This window comes from Chlamydotis macqueenii, chromosome 4 (genome assembly GCF_036417535.1).
Source record: "Chlamydotis macqueenii isolate bChlMac1 chromosome 4, bChlMac1.mat, whole genome shotgun sequence".
Lineage (NCBI taxonomy): Eukaryota > Metazoa > Chordata > Aves > Otidiformes > Otididae > Chlamydotis > Chlamydotis macqueenii.
In genome coordinates, this window is record NC_141559.1 from 17,823,768 (window position 1) to 17,846,616 (window position 22,849).

Genomic DNA, 22,849 nt, shown 5'->3' on the forward strand with positions numbered 1-22,849 from the left:
ACTTAAGCTCACAGAAAGCCATGTACCTGAAATGGAAACAATATGACATAAAACTATGAACTGAAAATGAAGTGTGAACAGGGCAAGACGTACAGCATTTTTACAATATATTGACTGTCTTTATTACACTGCAGTGAGATCATTTGGCTGTAAAAGCACGAGATTTACAACTACCTCATCTTACACACAGGAGTACTATATTTTATTTGGTGATCCCTGGAGGGGAGGTGGGGAAGAGAATTAAAATTTCTCTCAGGCCCATCCTCTGAAGGAAGAAAGAAAAAAAAAAAAAAAAGCCAAACAGATTTTTACATGCTTCTAATATCATGAGAACATGAACTCTTAACTTTTGACCTTAGCTTCAACAAAGGCCATTTGCAATAACATGTCACTTAGATCCAAGCAAATGCCTTTTCTTATTATACCCATAAAGTATCAAGCAATTCCACTTCTTATGAAAAAATTAATTTCTCTACGCATTTGATACTTTGTGTGATACACAAGGGCAGTTTGATTTTGCAGTATACTGAAGAATAAACCCAAACAGGCTACAGTCTCCCTGGCATTGGAGAGAGAAGGAAACAGCAACACAGGGAAAAAAAAAAAAAAAAACCAAACAACTTGTTCACAAATGAAGCAGGGGGAAGAAAGAAAAGGGGGAAAAAAGCAGCAGACAGAATACAAGCAGCTGGTGCTTACGGACTAAAAAGGACTTCGGCTCCACAATAACAGGATCAGTTGCATAATCACCGTTGCCTGAGAAGTTATACAATGTCCGCCCTTCTCCTCATTAGGAAAACAAATAAGCAACAAAACAGTCCTTTTAGCATAGCAGCTAATAAATGAAATACCATGTGTTAAATCCTACTAAAGAGAAGGTACTCTGTGGTTTCAAAGATTACTTTTGAGCTTACTGGAAGATAAAATATTAAATTCTGTGTTAACCCTTTCTTATAAGCATCTTATTTCCCCTAAAAGCAACACGTCCTAATGCCAGTGCCAAGCCACAAGAATTTACCACCTGGCTTTTCCAGCCTTGCTCTCAGAAGACATGTTTCCATTGGAGAAAGCTGTCTCTAAGGCTAAGCTGCACAAAATACAACCTCTTCTGTTGCTGCAGAACTTTGTGAATTCTGTGGCTAACATGACATTTGAACTGGAATCATAAACTACCGAAAAATTCCAAACACTAACACAATTCTAATCCTATAAATGGATATTTTGCAGATACTTACAGCAGAACTGGCAAAATATCCATAAGAGAAATGAAGAGAAATTGACTTATGAGGAACAATACACCACTGAGGAACAAGCAGGAAAGAGGTTTTCCTGGGTGGTTATGTATTGTGCAGATCTGTACGCTGTGGCATTGCACAAAGAGTGAAAGTGAGGTTTAACTCAAGTGTGAAAGACTGTGAAGATATTGCATGCTGATTAAGAGGCAGTTGAATTTTAGCTTGCCAGCACTGAATCCATAAAGATAATTCTAGCCTAACTGCCCTCTTGTTAAGGATTTGGACCAAAAGAACAAAAGTTATATCTCATCTAAAATTCGCATTTCTCTGTGATTATCTCTTTTCTGCTGTAAGTCTTGCGCATTTGGTTGTTCTTACCTCTGGGTGAGATGGTTTATATCATCCCACCATGATGTGGGCTCACAGCCCAATGCTGCTGCATTGCAGAGTCAGCAAACACATGATGCAGCAATATGCCTGAGTTCCTTTGGATGTGGAAGTACATGTCATTGCTGCCAAACCCTGAAAGCCATCCAGATAAAACTCAGAGGCCCCATGGCACTTCAGAAAAAAAAAAAAAAATCAAAGAACACAGCAAAGATGCTAAGATGGCCATCTTGAACATTTTATGCCCTGTTATTATTTTCTATCTAGTCTCCAGAATATTGCAAAATTCACTGATTCTGCAAAGACAGAACAAACATTCACTCTTCTGCTCACCTCTACAACTCCAAGCATTACCCTCTGTGCTCAGCACAGACCACTGCCAGTAACAATTGCAGAAATTAGCAGGTCCCCTGGAAGAGACACTGAAATACCAGGATCTGTATTGCAGTGGGAGCACAGATCAATTTAAGAAGTAAAGGAGACATCTAACCTATGCTCCCCATAAGCCACCACTCCAGTCTGTCAGCTCCTGCGTAAGTAGACAGATGAGAATGGACCCATTTCTAGTCAAGGGAAAGAGAGAAGCTGCTGACCTGAAAGCCTGCACAAATGAGCATGCTGGCCTTAACACACATTGATTCTGTATACTCAATATATTCAGGGACCAGCAACTACAGAAAGGCCCACTCTTCACCACTTAACTCACCAGTCTTGAACTTGCCTCAGGAAAATGCTATAGATGCTATTCTGCCCTGCTAGCCTCTTGCTGTCACTATATCTGCAGCAGACTGTCTTGACCAGTTACAGTTTCAGAAGTAGTGGCCAGGTCACAGCAGCATTTCACTAGCAACTCCCATAGCAGGAGAGCAGCACATTTCAAACTTTTTTTTCCTTTCATATTAGGGATTGCTGCGGATGGCAATAATCCAATCCTTAAAGCCCCTTATTGTGAATATGCTACAAAACAGCATAGTTTTATCCATAATGACTCAGCTCTGAATTAAATAAGCCACTTACCTTTTCTAATGCTTCTGCAATAACTCAGAATTTTGATTAATGACCTGCTCTGCACCAAGTGCCCCTTACACCAGCTTCATCAGCAGTCCCCTTGCTCCCCTTCTAGCTCTCTGGCAAAGGCTGTGAACAATTCTCACCTTCAGGACTCAAGTCCATGACTCCCAAAGAGTCGTGGGAGCAATTTCACCTGTTCAAAGAGGAAAGCAACACCAGTCTGCTCTTAAGACATTACTGTACACTATTTCAAGTGCAATTGGAACAGCTGTTGTGGATCAAGAGTGTGATGCTCTTCCTTGTGCAGAAGATAAGAAGATCTGGCAATCTCCCCCACCCTCCCCCATTCTTTTTGGTTTTGGTGCTAAGGAGGGAGAAAAGCCACAAGCATAAAGTGCTCCAGGACTCCAATATGCAGAATCTGGCACTGTTCATAAATTTACTTATGAGACAGATACCTAAATGCTAAAACCAAAGCATGTCAGAAAGCTCACAGCTAAGCTTTCAGTGCTACTGGCTGTGCTACCCACTTTTCTATTGCATAGGGAAATGGTTTTGTCGTAGTTCAGCCCCGATCAGGACCAGACTATGCAGTCTCTCTCTCACTCCCCCCACTCTCCGAGAGAACAGGGAGAGAAAATATAAGGAAAACGGCTCAAGGTTTGAGATAAGGACAGGGAGAAATCCTTAAAGTTACCATCACGGGCAAAACAGACTCAACTTGGGGAAAACTATTCATTTATTACTACAAACAGCAGGATAATGAGACAGAGAACAAGATATCCTCCCCCCACCCCTCCCTCTTCCCAAACTTAACATTATCTCTACCACCTTCCCCTCCTAGGGGCACAGGGGGGAAGAGGGAATGGGGGTTGCAGTCAGTTCATCATACGTTGTTTCACGCTGCTGCTTCATGGTCGGGGGAAGAACTCCTCACATTCCTCCCCTGCTGTGTTGTGGGGTCCCACCCATACGCCACAGTCCTTCGTGGAACTGCTCCGGTGTGGGTCATCTCTTCCACAGAGTACAGTCTCTCCAGAACGGCTGTCCTAGCGGGCCCTCCACGGGCCACAGCCACCTTCAGGCATCCACCTCCCCCTGTGTGGGGTCCTTCACGGACTCCAGTTGGATCTCTGCTCCTCCGTTGACCTCCATGGGCTGCAGGGGGACAACCTGCTCCACCATGGTCGTCACCACAGGATGCAGGGGAATCTTGGCCAGGAGCCGCATTACTCCTCCCCCTCGTTCTGAACTGACCTTGGTGTCTGCAGCCGTTCCTCACAACAGGCTGGTAGATGTCGCTCAGGATCTTTTTTACATCTTATTCACTTCTCATCTATTCTCCACTTCTTGCAGCTGGGCCGGGCCGAGTTGGGCCCAGTCGGCTGCCTGGCGAGAGGCCAGAGGGTGAGGCCTGCAAGGCCCATGACGCCTGTGCCTCCCCCTCTGCACCTCTGCCCCCACTCAGCTTCTTCACATCTTCTCTTCTCTCCTTTTTTTTTTTTTTTGTTTTCCCCTTCTTAAATACGTTATCGCAGAGGCGTTATCACAGAACATTCTGCTACCAATCAGCTCAGCCCTAGGCCTGGCTGAGAGCACTGAACAAAGGGGAGCGACTTCTAGCAGTTTCCTACAGAAGCTACCACCTTAGGCCCCCACCTCACTAACAAAACCACAACAGGTTTACATAAAAATATGTATGTTATTAGTAAATTTACACATCTAAAAGATAATCAACTTAAGTGACTCACTTTTTAGATGTCTAGGGTTGCCCTATAGTTGATGGTTTCTGATTAAACAGCTTTCTGGAAGTATGATCTTCAAATCAGCATCTAAGGCAATGAGAATCAAGTACCTGCAAAAGGCAATGACCTCTCCCAAGGCTACAAGGGCATCCTACACATCTGTCTTGATTTTGGACAGCTAGGTCCACACCGTTAGGAGAGGTGAACTCTGCCCTCTGCGTGGCTTAGCTGACAAGCTGTTTCTTTTAACTCAATCACTCACTATCCACTATCAAATACTTCAAGTCTGTAATGACCTTTTTTTCAACAAAGAACAGCCAGACAGCTAACCTAGACTCACTGCAAACACCTCCTAAACAACTAGGCTTTTTACATCCAAGTAATATGTCTTTAGGCCTTGCAAATATAATCGAGTTACATTAAAAATACCTCTTCCTTCAAAGGGAGAAGAGATAAACGAACAAAGTAGAAGGAAAGAGAAAAAGGGGGAAAAAAACAAAACAGAATATTGATAAGCAAAGTAACTATCAGCAACATGGGAAAAAACCCACAAAACTGAGCAGGCAAGTTCTGGATGAAGGAGAAAAAAAAGGAGATATCTCCAGAAGATATGAAGGACATGCAAAATGGAAGACAGACTACAGTTTTGTGGACAGACAAGTCCTGAAAACCTATTTACTTAAACCACTAAGCAGCTCAAATACACATGTTCAAATCACAGACACATAGAATAGAATCACAGAATAGTTTGAGTTGGAAGGGACCTTCAAAGGCCATCTAGTCCAACCCCCCTGCAAGAAGCAGGGACATCCCCAACTAGATCAGGTTGCTCAGAGCCTCATCCAACCTGGCCTTGAATGTTTCCAGGGATGGGGCATCTACCACCTCTCTGGGCAACCTGTGCCAGTGTTCCACCACGCTCATTGTAAAAAAATTCTTCCTTATATCTAGTCTAAATCTACCTCCTTCTATTTTAATACCATTACCCCATGTCCTATCACAACAGGTCCTGCTAAAACTCCTCTCCCCATCTTTCTTATAAATCTGATTATTCCTGCTTTATAACCCTTGGGAAGAGGTGAAAAAATATTACAGCTACAATAACATAAAGCAATTCAAATAACTGTCATTTGTTTTTCCCTTTAAACCATTAAAATGCTTTTGCCTGCTTTGTCAGTAGCATACTCTAGGAAATCCCAAAGCTTACTGTGTTTTGGCCTAAAAAACACAAACATGAACATATCATTTCCTAAACTTATCAAGTCTCAACAACTACTTCTCTGCCCAGCAAAAGAAACAAACATAAAACTTTAATGCTTATAACAGCCCAGTCAAGATGTTTTAAGAAACTAACACAAAGAAACAAAATTAAGATAGATATATCTTGTATAAAACTGAAGTTCTTTAACTCACTGACCACTAATCCTATGGACAAAAGGGAGTCAATCCAGATTCTCTGAATCAGAAAGAATTATGCTGATCCAAACTTACCTGTGCATGTATACACTGAAAGAAAAATAACAGCAAAAAATTTAAGTCTAAAAAAAGCAATAATACTTGGAATGTCAATAACATCCTAGATTTAGATGAACTGAAATTATCAGAAGCAATTAAGGGGGGGGGGGGGGAAGCCCTATTTAGTTCAGTGTATTCTCTCTTTGATTTCTAGTGATAATTAACAAGATCTCTATATTTAAAAAAAAAAAAAAAAGGCAGAGAACAGACAGTGAGTTTTGAGAAGAGTTTGAGTGTATCAGCCCCATAGTACTATCTGTGGTTTCTGCCCTACTCTGAAGCACTTCCAGGAGGACTCTGGAAGAATTCTCTGTAGTAATTTTTTTCCAAGCAATATTTTGACATAAATCCAAAACACTGGATTTATGCTGAAACTGAAGCCCCGCAAACTGTATCAGCAATAGACCTGTAGAAAACCCACAAAAGACTTTCAAAAGAAGAATTTTCTTTCAAAGGCAGATTAGGAAGGACATACAATTGAGATTATGACATACAAAAAAAAAGACCTCCACAAAAAAAAAAAAAAGCAGAAAGGATAAACTAATGCTCTGGCAAACCAGCACACACACACATTCCCTTGTTCACTCTCATGAGTGGAGCTTTTTCCAAGAGCAAATATCAAAACAAACCAAAAAAGGAAAGTGAAATAATGTGTTTGTTTCATTTAAAGCACTCCCAGGAGCAACAGTAGCACATATGCCAGACTTACAAGAACAGACACTGCAAGAGAAACACTAACTGTGAAACAGAGATGGGTCACTAACCTGACTTCTCTTACTCGTGGTAAGCTGACACATTCTTTCCCTTTGCCTGTCCAGACTTGTTAGCATACTGCTTGGAAGCCGCTGAAAAACCTATAATCATGTTGATAATTCAGACAGCACCTCCTCCTCTATCAACCGAGGGTGACACCCAAAGGAAGAACAATTACTCTGCCCTCCAGCAAGAGGTGCCCAAAAGGGGCTGGTAACAAGGGCGTAGGGCATCACTAACCAGTGAGAGGAAGGAAGGAAGGAAGGAAGGAAATGAACAACAGGAATAAAAACTCAGGGTAACTGGAGAGCAACAGTATCAGAGGTGAAAAACAAATATTCCCTCCTCAAATCCTCAAACTCTTTCCTCCAATGAAAGAGCAGGGGCAAAAGCTCTGTCTATGTTCGAGTGAGAACAACTACTGCAACTTCTTAAACCGAAAGAGAATGAGAAAGAGTATTGTATGTCGACTGCAACATAGTTTTCTTAGGCTTGCAGTTCCACTAGGATAGTTTCTCTAGGAAGCTCAGAAGATAAATGGCCTTCCAAGAACTACTGCAGCATAAATGCACTGCTTTGTCTCCACATCCATCTCCCTGCCCTATTGACAACACAACCAGCACAGTGGAAGCCAAAAAGAAACAAAGTGTTTTAGTACTGAGAGGACCTCATATTCTGAAACCATCTGACATGCTTAAACTATTGGGAAAAAAAAATAAAAGAAACAAACAAAAAAAACCCCCAACAACAGCAACACAAAACACACCACCACAAAAAACCACACACCAAAACAGCAACAACAACAAAACACAAAAACAAAAAGCAAAAAAACCTACCTCCCTCCAAGCTCTCACCTTCTGGGTAATGAAATTTCTACCATTTTGAGACTGAATTGAAAGTGACCACGATAACATTGTGCAGACAAGTTATATTAGTTCAGATTTGCCAGGCATCTTTCTCAAAGGCATTTATATTTGCTATCTCACCTACATTATTAAATTGATCATTTTGAGATAAACATAGTCTCTTCACATAAATACACTCATTCACTACCAAAGCTGGCATGTGCTGCTCAGCATCATTAAACCAATACCTTCACCTCAACAATTTTGCTTTAATCACATTAAAGGTACACCAGCTAATACAACGTACATATCAACAGAAGCCAATAATTCACGGATCTGGATGAACACACATAGAGGATATGTGTTAACTGCTGACTGACACCACTATTTGGATCTCTTTGTAGAAAAGGTACCTTCTAACGTCATCCATTCTAGTAGAGTCAAACACACAGTTACATGCTAGGAATCGGTACTCCAAGAAAGAATTGGAGTACTTAAAGTACAAATTCCAAAAGGACAACCAACAAGCCCATGGCAACACGAGTTACGTGACCCTTGGATGCAGCAGCAGGCACCTCCAAGTTGGGGGAGATGGCTGGGGAAGGAGGGGAGGGTTTCAAAGTAGGCAAGAACTATTACTCCATATACCAGAATGCCAACAGACTACTGTGAGTCATCTAAAGGTCACTCTTCTTAAAAGACTTTAAGCTCAAGAGGGCAACTAGAACACAAATAATGACTACCAATCACTTAAATATATTTTATTTATCACTGAAAGCTAAATTTATTGCTGAAGGTTAAGAGAAAGTTACGAAGAGCCTGGGCCACCTTCTCTGTACGCAGATCGTATTTACACAGCGCAGGGCTCTTTGACCTAGTGCATAATGATATTACAACATGCACTGGAAGGTAAGCAAACTCACTTTCAGTCTGGAAAGAAAACCTCTTAGGAAAGAGATAATTGGCCAGGAGAATAGATTACTAACCATGTAAGATTGCCCCCTAACTCCAAGCTATTCATTGCACAGGACGTCTTTCTAAAAGAGACATTTCAATTCAACCAAAAGGTGTCGTAAACAGTAACACGTCACTGCATTGGTTATGTGGAATGATAGCCATTTCTTACTGTAAAAACCACTATAATCATCAAAAGATCACCCACTGAAGTACCAGATTCTTCAAAAGACTGTTGTTTTTAACTAAGAAAGGATACCACAGAGAGTGAAAAGATGTCAGGCACTGTAATTATACTGCTCCAGTACACACGTTTTTCAGACTCTGAAACGTAAGTGTTCTTGGTCCCTTTCTATTTCTCTCCTCCTCCTTTTCCATGTCTTTTTATTAAAAAATAATAATAATAGTAATAATTTAGACTGGGATAGCTATTCTTCAAGATGAATCAACAAGACCTTGCACAACAAAGAGCAGAAAATAAGTAGAATCTATTAAGAGGTATACATTTTGAGACAGCACTGTATTTTTAGTACAAGTCTCCAGCTCACAATTAAGTTTTGCCATCTTCTTCCCAGCCCCATTCAAAATATCCTGTTAGGTCTTCAGAATCCCATCTCATGAACACTCATTACAAATGGTGTAAAGAAGAGTGAGAAGCTCACTTATTAATATCAAAATACTTAAGGCAGCAATGAAAAAAAAGAAAGGGAGGGTGAAAACACCACTTTTGTTCCATAAGAGAGAAATAAGGAACAGCATTAACACAATATGCCTAAGTACATACAAATGTGTCCTGCCATTTATCGTCAGTTCATAAATAAAAGGGGAACACACTGAAAACAGGAAGCAGATAGCTGCAAGGATGAAGCAGAAGAAATTGATGTCATGAAACTCACTACTGTTTTAACCAAGTTTCTGTAACTAAGGAAAAGCATTATTCCTCCATTGGACACAATGAACACTGACAGCTGTAAACCCCCACGTGTTGAGGAGACCAGTCACTTAGGCAGCAGTTTCCCCTACGGACAAGTGATTTCACCTATGGGCCACAGAAACTGTCTTTCCTCCAGCCTGTGAATCTGGGGCTGGCCAGTGTCAGACTCACGGCTATCCGACAGGCCATGAACGACAGCAAGGCCCACGCTCCACGTGCCACCCTGTATTACTGCCCAAACATACAAGGCCAGAAACGTGTATTTCAGAGCACTAAAGCAACCAAGTACCATTCTTCTCTCTTGAGACAGTTCAGTCTAAGCATTATCCCTGTCAAGAGACCTTGACAGGCTGGAGAGGTGGGCCCATGCCAACCTCATGAAGTTCAACCAGGCCAAGTGCAAGGTCCTGCACCTGCGTCATAGCAATCCCAGGCACAAATACAGGCTGGGCGGGGAATGGATTGAGAGCAGCCCTGAGGAGAAGGACTTGGGAGTGCTGGTGGATGAGAAGCTTACCATGAGCAGGCAATGCGCCCTTGCGGCCCAGAAGGCCAACCGCATCCTGGGCTGCATCAAGAGAAGCGTGGCCAGCAGGTCGAGGGAGGTGATTCTCCCCCTCTACTCTGCCCTGGTGAGCACCGTGTCCAGTTCTGGAGCCCCCAGCATAAGAAGGACATGGACCAGTTGGAGAAGGTCCAGAGGAGGGCCACAAAGATGATAAGAGGGCTGGAGCACCTCTCTTATGAGGACAGGCTGAGAGAGTTGGGGCTGTTCAGCCTGCAGAAGAGGAGGCTCCGGGGAGACCTGATAGCGGTCTTCCAGTACCTCAGGGGGGCCTACAAGAAAGATGGGGAAAGGCTGTTTAGTAGGGCCTGTTGCAATAGGACGAGAGGTAATGGTTTTAAAATAGAGGGGGGTAGATTTAGATTAGAAATTAGGAAAAAATTTTTTACGATGCGGGTTATAGAACACTGGAACAGGTTGCCCAGAAAGGTGGTGGAGGCCCCATCTCTGGAAGCGTTCAAGGCCAGGCTGGATGAGGCTCTGAGCAACCTGACCTAGTCAGGGATGTCCCTGCTCCTTGCAGGGGGGTTGGACTAGATGACCTTTGAAGGTCCCTTCCAACCCTAACCATTCTATGATTCTATGATTCTATGATTATTCTAACAGTACCTGATGAGAGAGCTAGAGTGCAACAGAAAATTTATTTTTTACCCCAGAGCCACAGTGAACTGGTCGAAACAAAATCCTCATTACTTGTTTGCCAGACTGGGTTTTTTTACTCTTTTCCTTAATTTACTTAGTTGTTTATTTTCCTTAATTGTTATTTTACCTTAATTTACTTAATGTTGTTACTGAAAAAAACCAGGGGAGGAGGGAAGAGAATCTATTTGCTGGTCTTACTTTTTATTGATAGTTTTTACTTGTTAACTGACAAACTGGTCATAGCCATATAAGTAGTCATTAACAAGAAGGGAAAAAAAACACAGTCAAGTATTCTTGGCAAAACAATTCTACAAAATTCTCCAAGATATCTGCAGACAAATACATCTTGCCCAGTCTAAAGAAACAGCAGCAATATTTGTATTAATGAGAAAATAACAGACAAATAATTAAAGTTTTCATCAGGTTTTCCATTCATATGGGCAAAGCTATCTTCCTGAAACAGTTATACTCAAGGAGAGTTTTCATACATTAACATGAAAACACAACACACTGCACCTACTATGATTTTTTTTTTCTTTAAGTATCAAGACCATCCATTAATCCCAAGCAACGTGGTTCTTCTAAAAACCTAGGTTATTCAGTTTTTTTCCAAACATTATGCAATGCTTCAACAAGAAAGTATAACTTCTGACCAATGTTCTTTCTATGTTTCAAGTTAATACTAAACTGTCAGTCAAGTTAGAGTGTTCCTGATAGAGCTCCTGCCCCCCTCCCCCAATTAACTACAGGCTCATTTCCTTGAACCTACGCCCTGAGCAAAGTAAAAAGGTCAAAGGATGCTTACTGTTTACAATGAATTTGTTTAAACTCACAAAAGCAGCCCACTTTCTCCTCGGCAAGAGCCTTCCACATGCTGTGCTAACTTTCCAATGAGGTTTACGTTAAGCACTGCCAGGGCCTCACAGCGGCTGACACCAGTCACTGCTGCGCACTACTCCAAGAGCAAACGAATCAGAAGTCTAAGCAATAGACAAGTTATAAGCCCAATGGTGAAAAACAGTTGCAACAAAATATCTTTACTTTCCTATCCCATCAAATAACAAATGATCTTACTATCTTCAGTGGCACATCAAAATAAAAAAAAAAAAAAGAAAAGAAAAAAAAAAAATCACCCTCTGCCTAACTGCCGCAGTGCTTCTCAATGCACCTGGAAGATTCAAATGTCTTCATTTGCTGCTTAAAGCACACCAAAAGTTCACCCTAGATCCAGCACCTCTGCTTTCTTCCTGTAAAAAGTTAGGCCTCCAAACCCCATGCTCCCAACTAAAACACCCTAGCAAATGTCCTGCTTCAAGCAGGACTTGATATCCCTTCCAATCAAAATTTCTCTGACACATTCAAACAGTCGTAGGTGAACTTAAGTTTTAAGACGAGTCCTTCCTCCCAACACGTAATAAAGACCAGTATTCAAAGACAGCAGTGGTTAGTCTGTTGAACCCAAGTCTTGCCCCATCATTAACACCAAAATAAACCCTTCGATATGGTTCTCATACCCATAGATACCAGACAGCCTTTCTCAAAGGATCAGAGAAATTAATTTTAGAATACATGATAAAATAGGGCTGCTAAAAACATCTGGTTTTGTTGGGTATTTTGGACAAGGCCCATGACATAAAATAATTTTAAATGCACTTTTGGAAGCGGCAAGAAGTTCATTATGCCTCTTTAAGCATACTTTTAAGGATAAATTTGCACAGGCAGGCTGTGAAAGCAAAAGAACCTGACATTCATCCATCCCGCCTTCTCTCTCCACACACACACACCCCAGAACAGTCTCAAACAGTAGCTGAATCCTATGTAACTTAGTACAACTATTCACAGAAATAGTTATAAAGACACTGTATTTCCAGAAAGCTCCTAGAAGTAACCTTCATCCTCTTAGAAACGACAGAGAGCAAAAGAGACTATTGGTTTCCGGATACAGAACATTTGGCTCTTCATCGTACGGATTCACAGGCTGGTTAACCTCTCTGGCAACTTAATGCGTAGCTACCAGGAAATTAACCAAAATAAATAAATAAATAAAATGTCAAAATCACGAAATGTATTTCAATTGACCACGACCCTGCAATGTTTGAGGTGCTCCACCTTCCTACTCAAAGGCAGCATTGAGAGGAGTACTACAGAAGGCAGACAAGAAGCAGGTCTTCTAAGAATCTCCAGTTCACCACCACAATCCTCAGCTTAATGCAACAACACAGACCTGAACTGAACTCCATACAATATGAACACCTCTAACAATGGCATCCCTTTATTTTTTTAAAACAATTTAGATAAGCTTATTCTCGTGCGTTGTTTATTTTCATTTGAAATGTTCGTCCTTACTCAGACTGCAAGTTCAACTTCATTCCTCAAAGGATGATGGAAAAGAGGATGTGCAGGAAAGAGGAAGAGAGTTTTCATCTTTCAAATTTGTTCTGCCTGTGCCAGAAGAAGCTAAACCCTCACTTTGGTATAATCTCTACTCAATCTGAGCTACTTCAGAGAAACGTCAACTATATTTATCTCCTTTTATGAAGAAAGATCACAATTTAAAGACACTTACAGCTAGAATAAAAACATTTTTCCAAGTACATTATTTGCAATACACATACCCCTCCTCTGCTTCCATTTATTTAAAAAAAAAAAATCAAAACAAAAAAAACCACAAACAAACAAAAAACCAAACATTGAGATCATTGTGTCTATTTGAAGCATATATATACACATATGTGCTTTACTGAAATAAAAATAGGTTTATAGCTCTAGGTGGTTTGACTGATCAGTAGGCTATTCCAATTCACACCAAGAAACTGTACAAGTAATTAAGAAAAAAAAAAATCCAGCCACTAATATAGCATATCCAAATTCTGTTCACCAGTGAACTGCAAGCGATTTCAAACAGAGAGCAAGGAAGCTTCTTTTTTTTTTCCCCGGATCCAACAGTGCTAGGAACATGGTTATGTTCCTCCAAAATACTTCTTTCAGTTTCAAGTTACAATGCTCAGAGTAAGAAGCATTGCTACTGTGCCTTTACACTCTCTGACAATCAAAAGCTTGAAGAGATACTCCCTGGTTACTTCATGACCCACTCAAAACCTAAATTAAATATTCTTCACCAGCTTATCTGCACTGCTCAGAACTGTGAAAAAGAAATTTTTGCAAACCTAATTAACAAGCAAATTAGCATCCGCTTAGATCACATCCACAGAGACCTTGTTTTCACATTTCTGTTGTGGCTTACTGCTCAACTGCGACTGACTGAAGTATTAGCATTTAATTTGTGATGCAATATCAAAATTATTTCTATGCCTATTCCACATGACTGCTTACAAAGAATGTTTACTTCTTCCTGTTCAGAGATGCATCCTTTCTTCTGCAAGTGTAGAGAAACTCACAAATAAAATGAATGTCACTCCTCTTCAGTCACTTTATCAGACAAGAAACCAGCGATGATGAGTATTGCCAGCTCTGAGCACGTCCTTCTCAATCTCATCTCAACTCTGAGGGTTTTGCCATGCGAAGATTCCAAAAATGTTGTAGCCCTCATAGCTGTGGGAAAAATGTAACAACCGCATGCTCAAGGCTCAAAAGTAAAACAGAAAATCAATTTATTTTGTCCTTTTAATGCTTTAAAAGCCGTAACTTGAGTCATTCTCACAACTCAGAGCCTGCCCTGTAACATTTCAACTCTTAGGTCTGCAACTCTGAGAACACCAAAAGGCTTAACTTTTACATTAAGAAATGCACTCATTATCTGCTTTGTCCATCATTCTACCACACAATACATTCTGTACTCTATGCACTCACACAAATACAAAGCAAGGCCTTGATCTTGTCCCTGGCTCTAAATATGAAGACTCAAGGACCTCCATAAAACCCCATTAGAAGTTTAAAACTCCAGAAAGAATATAACTGCAAAGACAAGTCCTAAGACCATCAGTGGCACTCTGAATGCCATGGAGGTGGCGAACCTTAGCACAAAGAAACGTAGATAGCAGTCCTATTATCATCAGCCTGCAGTGACAGCACTCTTTTCTCTCCTGTTTCAAAGTCAGAGCACTAAAGCCCACCATCTCCCATTCAATGGTGATTCAAAAGCTTCCAGCATTAAAACAAACACGCATAGGAAAATCCAAAATCCTGTAAGTTTCTTCCACTGTCAGAACAGCGAGGCCCTGGTTCTACAACAAGACAACTTTGACAGACTCATGAGCTTACAGTATTAAACCTGAAGGAGCTGAGAATCCCCAGCTCTTGGCTCCCATTACTCCTTCGATTATTCTCAGACAACTGCTTTTTTCCTTTTTTTTTTTTCAAAAATTAAGGATCATTTTTGAGCTTGCTGCTGTAATTTCATATAACACTTGCCCCCTCCTCTCCACAGTTTGGGTGCAGGAACAGCTTAAACTAGTATTGCCACTGAAGCTTCCACTATCCAGCCAAAGGGAAAAAAAAACCCAACAACAACAAAAAAAAACCCAAAAACTTCACCTAGTACAGTCCACCTACTATAAACAACTCTAAGGCCAATACTCCATGCCAGTCTAACAAACCTCAGACAAAAGCTGAGGCTGATCATGCCAAGTGCACTTCTATCTGATTAACCTTCTGAAAGACCTTTGCCCCCCCTAAGGCACTCTGAACAATCTTTCTCCTTTTTGGGATTGTCTATCATTCAAGCACTTGAAAATTCTTTTAAAAGTTTGGTTACCAAGCCAAGTTGATATTTTGCCATATTATTAATGAAAAAGCACATGCATTCTGCGTGTTTTTTTTTCTCTTTAACAGCATATCTTCCAGACACCCTAAGCATTTTCCTAGCCCTACAATTTCTCTTTCTATTCCCCTAATCTCAAATTATACCAAAAAAGGATATACTTACAGTGCGAAGTAACCAAACACAAATTTTAAGTGTACAAACTCCCTCTATTACAGCTCATCTGCGAGGTAAGATTTTGGTATTTTGGTTCTCAGCAAGAGCTAGCAGCAGCAAGCAACACTACTTATCACCACGGCATCCAAATACAGTCCACTTTCTGAAGCAACATCCCATCAGCTACTACTACACAAATCAAATGACCTTGCTTTGAATTATACTGAAATTTTTACCATGTCTTCATTTGAAAATAATACATTATCTGGTAATGTAAGAACATAAAACATGGTTCACTTGCACTTACACTCCACCTGGCAGAATGATAGTGAGAAAAGTAACAGCAAGACAATCCAGGTAGAGCTGCCCTCTAATATCCAATGCATGGTGACACCTCTGATGAAACCAGTAGAGAAATAGAAAGCCAGATGAACATTTCTCTCAAGAGCTCCTGATCCACATTCTCACTGAAGTCATACCATTCCAAAAATGAAGGATCCTAAAAAAACATTAAAGAACACACGGGAATATCTTCCTTTTCTAGCCATGTGTCTATCTCATCACTACCAAATTGTCAGCTCGGAAGGTTTTGCTTTTCTCTATTTGCTTATTTGATACAGCTGCTCTAAGTTAAACATCAATTTTGGTAACTCCCTCCCCTACTCTGAAATTCTTCACTAGAAACCCTTAAATGCACATCCAAAACAAAAACTGGCATGGCCATTAGAAAGAAAATGGATAACTCGAGAGGGAATAACTTCTTGCACCAGCTAGGAAGTTCCCAGAAAAACTTGCTGGAAAAAAAGTAGGCAAAAGCCAACTATAAAGGGTCTGACTTCTCCAAGACAGGTGTCTTAGAATTGGAATAAGAAGCTTAAATTAGGCATGTAACTGACGAATACCCATTCAACCTGAAAAAAAAATACGAGTTTAACTCTTACATACTTTCAGTGTACTATGCAATTTCTCTAGAGCAAGAGAGAAAGGGATGAAATAAACCACCTGGAAAATACACTTCTTCCATGTGTTTTCAAATTTATTATTGTCTGTGCACTGTTAGCCAAGCTGCTTCCTTGCAGCATTGTAATAAACTGCATGACATGGAAATAACAATATTTGTGAAGGTATAAGAACTAAACATTCTTTTAATGCATATCTCTGATTGTTATAATTCAGATGTATCTATCGTCTCTCCTACATTTTTTAATATTTATCCAAAATATGAAGCTATGTGCCTTCATACCATTCAACATTCTTTACTGTTCTTTTCTTCTACACAATTCACTCTTTCCTAGTATAACACTACTCTATCACTTTTGAAATTTCAGAAGATACTTTTTTTACATGTACTACAGTAAGTTCTGCAAATCTGTTCCTATTCTGCAATATGCATTAGAAGTCACATGCTTAAGACAAGCGGAAATCCATCACAGGACTTCGATGAAACACCAAAACCAGCAAAGCGATCAAAATCATTTTCCTTCAAAAAGGAAAGATCCCAAAAGATGACATGTAGGTCTCACTGGAATAATCCAATTCCAAAGAAATGTCAAACAATTTTTTTCCCAAATCTCAATATATACAGTTCTACTTCCACACTCACAGCTTTGCTCAACAGGTGAGGAGAGAAAAAAGAAAAAGAAAAAACATACTATAAAAAGCCAAAAAGTTTCCTTGCTGTTATTCAAAATTCAAAAACCATCAGCAAAATTGTAAAAAATAAATAAATAAATAAATAAATAAATTATGTCAACTGCACATTTCCACACAGAATAGAAATGAGAAAAATTTGCCCCAGAGCTGTTCATGGGGAAAAAAACAAAAGCTGTTGGTCATCTTCACTCACAAAGGACTTTAGGAAACAAAAAAAAACCCAAAAACAAACAAACAAACAAAAACCCCCAAACCTCCTGCACATTTAGAACAAAGCAAATAGAAAAGGAACAAGATCTATTCTTCTTTCTTTGCACCTACTTCACAAAGCTGCACTTCACACCCGTTTTGAAAGGATCGGTACTGGCCAAGAGCTCCTAGCAGGTGTAGGACAGTTCCCCAACAGTGACACCAGCACCTGAGAGCGAAGCCATGGCCTCTTCATCAGCACAGACTGCTGTCTAGTACTCATAGCAGTCATCAAGTCCCTTTTTGTAGCAGCTTCTAGACAGAGAGGAAAAAAAAAAAAAAGGTGCCCAATATGTGAAACCCTACTTCAGTTGAGTACCAGCAATCTTCAGTACCTTCTGACTCATCCTCATGAAAAAGGAGGTATGTTGAGCTGGGTGAGGGGCATGGTGAGTAACCAACAACTCCCCAGTACCCTTCAGCTATCTTACAGATCAAGTAGAAAAGCCAAGTTCCCGCAACCCTTAGAGTTAGGTATTTAAATGCTATATAGGCACATATATACTACAATCAAATTAGCTAAAGATTGCTCCCCCTTCATAATTCGTACAAAAATTCCTTTTAATTACAGACGAGTATCAAATCAACATTGAGGGTTTAAACAAGCCAGTTTGAGTCAAAAAATACTGCACAATACTAATCCAACAGCTTTATACAGTATTTCCTATCCCTCCTTCACCTGTTAAGCTCTGATAGAGTATTAGCATAAAGATCAAGTAAGACATGCAACAACTGTGCTATAGATCATGACTTTGCTTAAATAATCACCCCCATCATCCAATAGGTGACCCAAACACAAAGAGTCTGTGGGCACTGTGTTATCTTCCACTGTCGAATAAGAAAGGTGCTGTACGCCCTTACCTGTAAAATCACAGTAGAACAGGGGATGTGATCAACCAGCAAAAGCTTATGCTACTGCATCACAAAACATGGGTTGCTTACCAAAAGATGCCCTCAAGGCTGGATTACCAATAACGCATATTCAGTCTTGCAAAGTTTGCAGTGCTACCACCTGAGCCAAGATGCTGCTCTCACATCTGTACCAATGCCTTCAGTTAAAATGTTACAAGCCCCTAGCAGAATTTCACACATAACATCAGAAGCTTTGGCAATGAGAGCACAAACAGGAATACAGGATATAGCAACACTTTTTATACTGTTTGTGGGACAGCTGGTTAAAACAAACGTGTATAGGGGCCTTATAATTATGTCCTGTCTTCTTCTACCCAGCCCGGACAAGGTGTGAACAGCCCAGAAGCAGGATGTAAAGTCTCCAACAGAAGACAGCAGGAGCTATACAAGAACACAACTGTTTATTACAATATGAAAACTGTAAACCAAATTACAAAGTTAAGGAAGCAAGCTGTTCCAGGAGATAGGACAATCTTATGTCAGCATGCCTCAGTCCCTTCAGCACTGAAGGGTGCATGAAGGCTTACAGTTGTAACTCAAGTTGTAGGTCTCTCAGAACACACAGGTAACAAAAAAAAAAAAAAGTATTTTTAAAAACAATCAGCATTGCCAATAACTCAAAGAAACCAATAGTGTAAGTATTTGCACAACTTAGGCATTTTAAATGCTGTGCTACTGTAACTAGCAACACCACCACCAACAACAACAACAAAAAGCATCAAGGAGAAAACCAGCAAACTTAAAAGCCTCATTACTAAAGACACAAAGAAATAATTTGTCTCCCCCCTACATCCATATCCAAAAGTTGTACTATGGACCAACAAAAGATTCTATTTCTCATTTCAAAATGTAAGTTTCATTCCAGTAACATATCATAAGAATAGACTTCCAACAGTTCTAATTATCAGAAAGGCAAGCACTAGGGGGTAAACTGTGACTAAGACATACAGTTTCTCACAGCACACTATATCCGCGCTCTCCAAAAATCTGTTCATTTTGGACAAATGACACAAGACTTCCTTACAGCAGGAAGTCCAGCAAGTCAAAGGCCACTGCTGAAACAGTATTTCCACTATTTTGCAATAGGAACTTAAAATCCCTTACAAACATGAACAAAACTGCTAATCAACATCAGCAGATTTGCGGTTCAGCAATTTAACCATCTGAGAGGGAACTACTAGCTTTTCTTTACACTCTTGAGCTTAGCACATCTTCAGAAACCCAAGTAAACTCCCACAACCCAACGCTACAAAAGTTAACATTAACATTTGGGAAGTGAAACACTATGTTCTGACACCAAAATTTCCAAACAATCTCATGACAGTCCTAAGCAGTTCAAGGGGTAAGCAGAACATCTGCCCACACTCACCCCCTCCTCTGCACATGAAGCATTCCAGAAGTTTTCCGTATGCTAAAAGATCCAACTGAACACTTGCAGAAAACTATGAAATAGTTAAAGACTGGCAGATGGGAAATGTGTTGCTGAATTCCTGTAACAGCAACACACATCAGTACATCCTGAAGACCTGCTTGCCTTGTAGAGGCTTCTGGCAGTTTAGCTCCAGTAACCCAGAGCTAAACACCAAGGTTTTGAGCAGATGGCTGTTAGCATACCTTCTCAGTCGATTCATGTAGCAAGACACAAGACAATGTAGCCTTCTGAACTAAATTTGTTATTTCCAAGTTTAAAATATTAAGAATTATAATAATTTTGTGACTTAGCATCATTCTGTTACTGTGTCAAAAGAAAGAAAGAAAAGTTCCTTTCCCATGCTACTGATACCACACAATACTATCAAGTAGCTGATCTTGATGCACTTTACTGCAAATAAACAAACAATCGACTGGACATACTAACTCGTACTTAAATCTTGATATAGAAATGTTTTAATACATTTTAAAACAGGTGCTGAAGATATTAAAAATCACAGGAGCATTGTGCTTAACTTGCTTAAATTTGAATCAAATAGATAATCAGCCAGCTAAGAGCTGCAATATGATTGTATCCATATAACCAAAAACATACTACATTTCTTTTTCAACTCTAGCAGCCTAAAATGGCCCAGCAAATTGGAAAAGCAAACAAACATGTCCAGTTCCTAGCAAACACATATCAAACTGAAGAATGCCGTTCACTGATCTCTAGTCTACCACCATTCATATTAGAGTCATTTTTCTACCCAAAATGTGTTGCTATTAACAGTGTTGAGTATTCCAGACCTGCCTTCAATCGAGCTCAACAAGATTCACACCACATACTGTGGAGATACCCACTCATAGTCCAAATACACAGCCAAAGTGAGATTATCAGTGCTTCTTGACCAGGATCACATACAGAAGGCACAATGCCATATTGACACGAATGCACGTTTCCAGCATCCAATGCATTCTGCTTCATAAACATGCCTGTCTATAACCTAAAGGTATAGAGAAGGATTTGATTGGCTTACTGCAACTGACCAATTCACACAACTGTAAATTTCATACTTTCAAGTGTTGCAAGTCTACCAACACTGCACAGGACAAGCTAAATGCTGCAGAAACACCAGTTCATGCAACCTACAGTTTGTTCACATAGCCAACTTCAAGATACTGCTAGCTTCTCCCCAAAAAGTGCCAAGGATGCAATCAAGTTGGCTCTCTGCAGAACCAGCCTGGATCCACGGGAGTCTGTGAGCTCAGGAACATCATACAGCTGTACAGCCATAACTGGGCACAGGGGCATGGACAAGCACCAGGTAGCAACACAGCTCTGGTACAGTTTATGACTTAACTGATCGTTTCCATCTGCCACAACATGGAAAATTTTCATTTCTTAACAGGAAACCTACCATTTGTTTTCCAGGGCAAAACTTCATGGTCCAATACATGGACACGCACAGACCTTGTCACAAACCTACACTGACATAAGGGCAGCTAGACATTATGGTTCTAATCTTTCAAGGTGAACATCACAGAGGGTTTCAGCACCTAGCGTTACGGACTGGCCTCTATGCAAACCTCTTCATTTACACGGACCACCTCCCTGAACTGCAGGGCAAAAATCACATTGAAGACAAGCAGCGGGTACCTCAGCACCACGAAAATCCCCCCCATACCATGCTCTGGACCCCTGGGAGCATAACCATGCCATCCCCGGGGACAAACCCGCTGGGTACTTTAACTCGAATGTCCCTGCTGCACCACGGGGTCGACAGCTCGAGGACTGCCGCCAAAACAACTAGCTACATTAAAAAAAAAATAAATAAAAAATAAAAAAAAAAGAAAAGAAAAGAAAATTAAGGGGGGGGGACAGCGACCTGCCTCTCCACCGGCGAGCCGGGCTCACTCCCCGCGCTGGCCCGGGGCGGTGGGCGGCCCCCGCCAGGGCCCAGCTCCCCGCCGGCCCCCCTGCACACCCAAAGGCCGGGGCCGGCGGGCCCCCACCCGCACCCCCGCCAGGGGCCGGGGCTCCCGCGGGAAAACCGCCCTCCCCGGCCACAACAAAGGCCGCCGGAGCGGCCCAGCGCAGCCGCAGCGCCCGCGGGGCTCTACCGTTCTCTCTGGGCTTCTCTCGGGCCGCCCCCCCCCTCCCCGCCTCGCCAGGCCGGAGCTCCGGCACAGCCCCTGCTCGCCCCCCTCAGCCGGGAAAGGCCGAGCCGGCTGCCCCGCAGGCAGCCCTGCCCCGGGGGCTGCGGCCAGAGAGCGGCCGCTGAAATAAAAAATTTAAAAAACTAGGGGGGGGGGAGGGGGGGCGCTGCCCGCGCAGTGACAGGGATCCATCACCTAGGGTACCTGCGCCGCCGCCGCCCCCTCCTCCAACCCGGCGACAGCGGAGGAGGCGGCCACCCCGTACGGCATCCCCGGGGAGCGGGGCGGCCGCTGAGGCCTGCGGCCGGGCCGAGCCGAGCGGAACCGGCACCCCGGCAGGGACGGGGGCTGCAGCCCGCCGCGCCGGGCCCGCGGGGCGGCGGCGGGTCTCCCCGCGGAGCGGAGGGGCCCGGCGGCGGTGCAACAAAGCGACGGGCAGGGCCGCCAGGCACTCACCGGGAGGCGGCGGGGGTCTCTGTCGGTGCCGCTGTGCCCGGCCCGGCCCGCCGGGCCGGGGAGGGGGCAGCGGGCGGCCTCTCCTCTCGTCTTCTCTCTCCGCTCCTTTCCACGGGCACGGCTCGGCAGGGAGGCGGGGTGGGGGGGAGGAGGTGTTACACGACGGGATGGCCGCGGCCGGGCGGTGCGGTCCGGGCCGGGAGGGCGGCTCCCCCGCTGCGGCCCGGGCGGGCTCCGGCGGGAGGCACCGCCGCCGCTGCAGCGTCCGGGCGCTGGGGTCGTTCCGGCCCCATCAAGGCCGGGCCGGGCCGAGGGGGCCGCGCGAGGCGGGGCGGAGGGAGCGGGGCCGCTCCCCGCGGCGGCTGGTGGCCATCTTAGTCCTCCTCCTCCTCCTCCTCCTCCTCCTCCCCGGCGCCGAGTGCCCCCTCCCCGCCCGGCTGCCAGCACTGCCTCCTCCCTCCGCTCCTCCTGCTCCTCCTCCTCCCGGCTGGCTGCGGTGGCCGCCGCTCCCGCGGCCCGGTGAGGCCGCCTGAGGAGAGTCGGTCCG

General features: G+C 42.6%; 1 protein-coding gene across 4 annotated transcripts in view; it reads right to left on the reverse strand.

The window, feature by feature from the left end:
* Nucleotides 1–22,648, reverse strand: part of WDFY3 (WD repeat and FYVE domain containing 3) — a 184,430-nt gene extending 161,782 nt beyond the window's left edge. For all 4 annotated transcript variants that reach the window (XM_086747769.1, XM_086747767.1, XM_086747768.1 and 1 more), the window contains exon 1: nucleotides 22,303–22,648. The gene's annotated coding sequence lies outside the window, so the exon portion shown is untranslated. The remainder of the gene's footprint in view (nucleotides 1–22,302) is intronic.
* Between the last annotated feature and the right edge of the window lie 201 nt (nucleotides 22,649–22,849).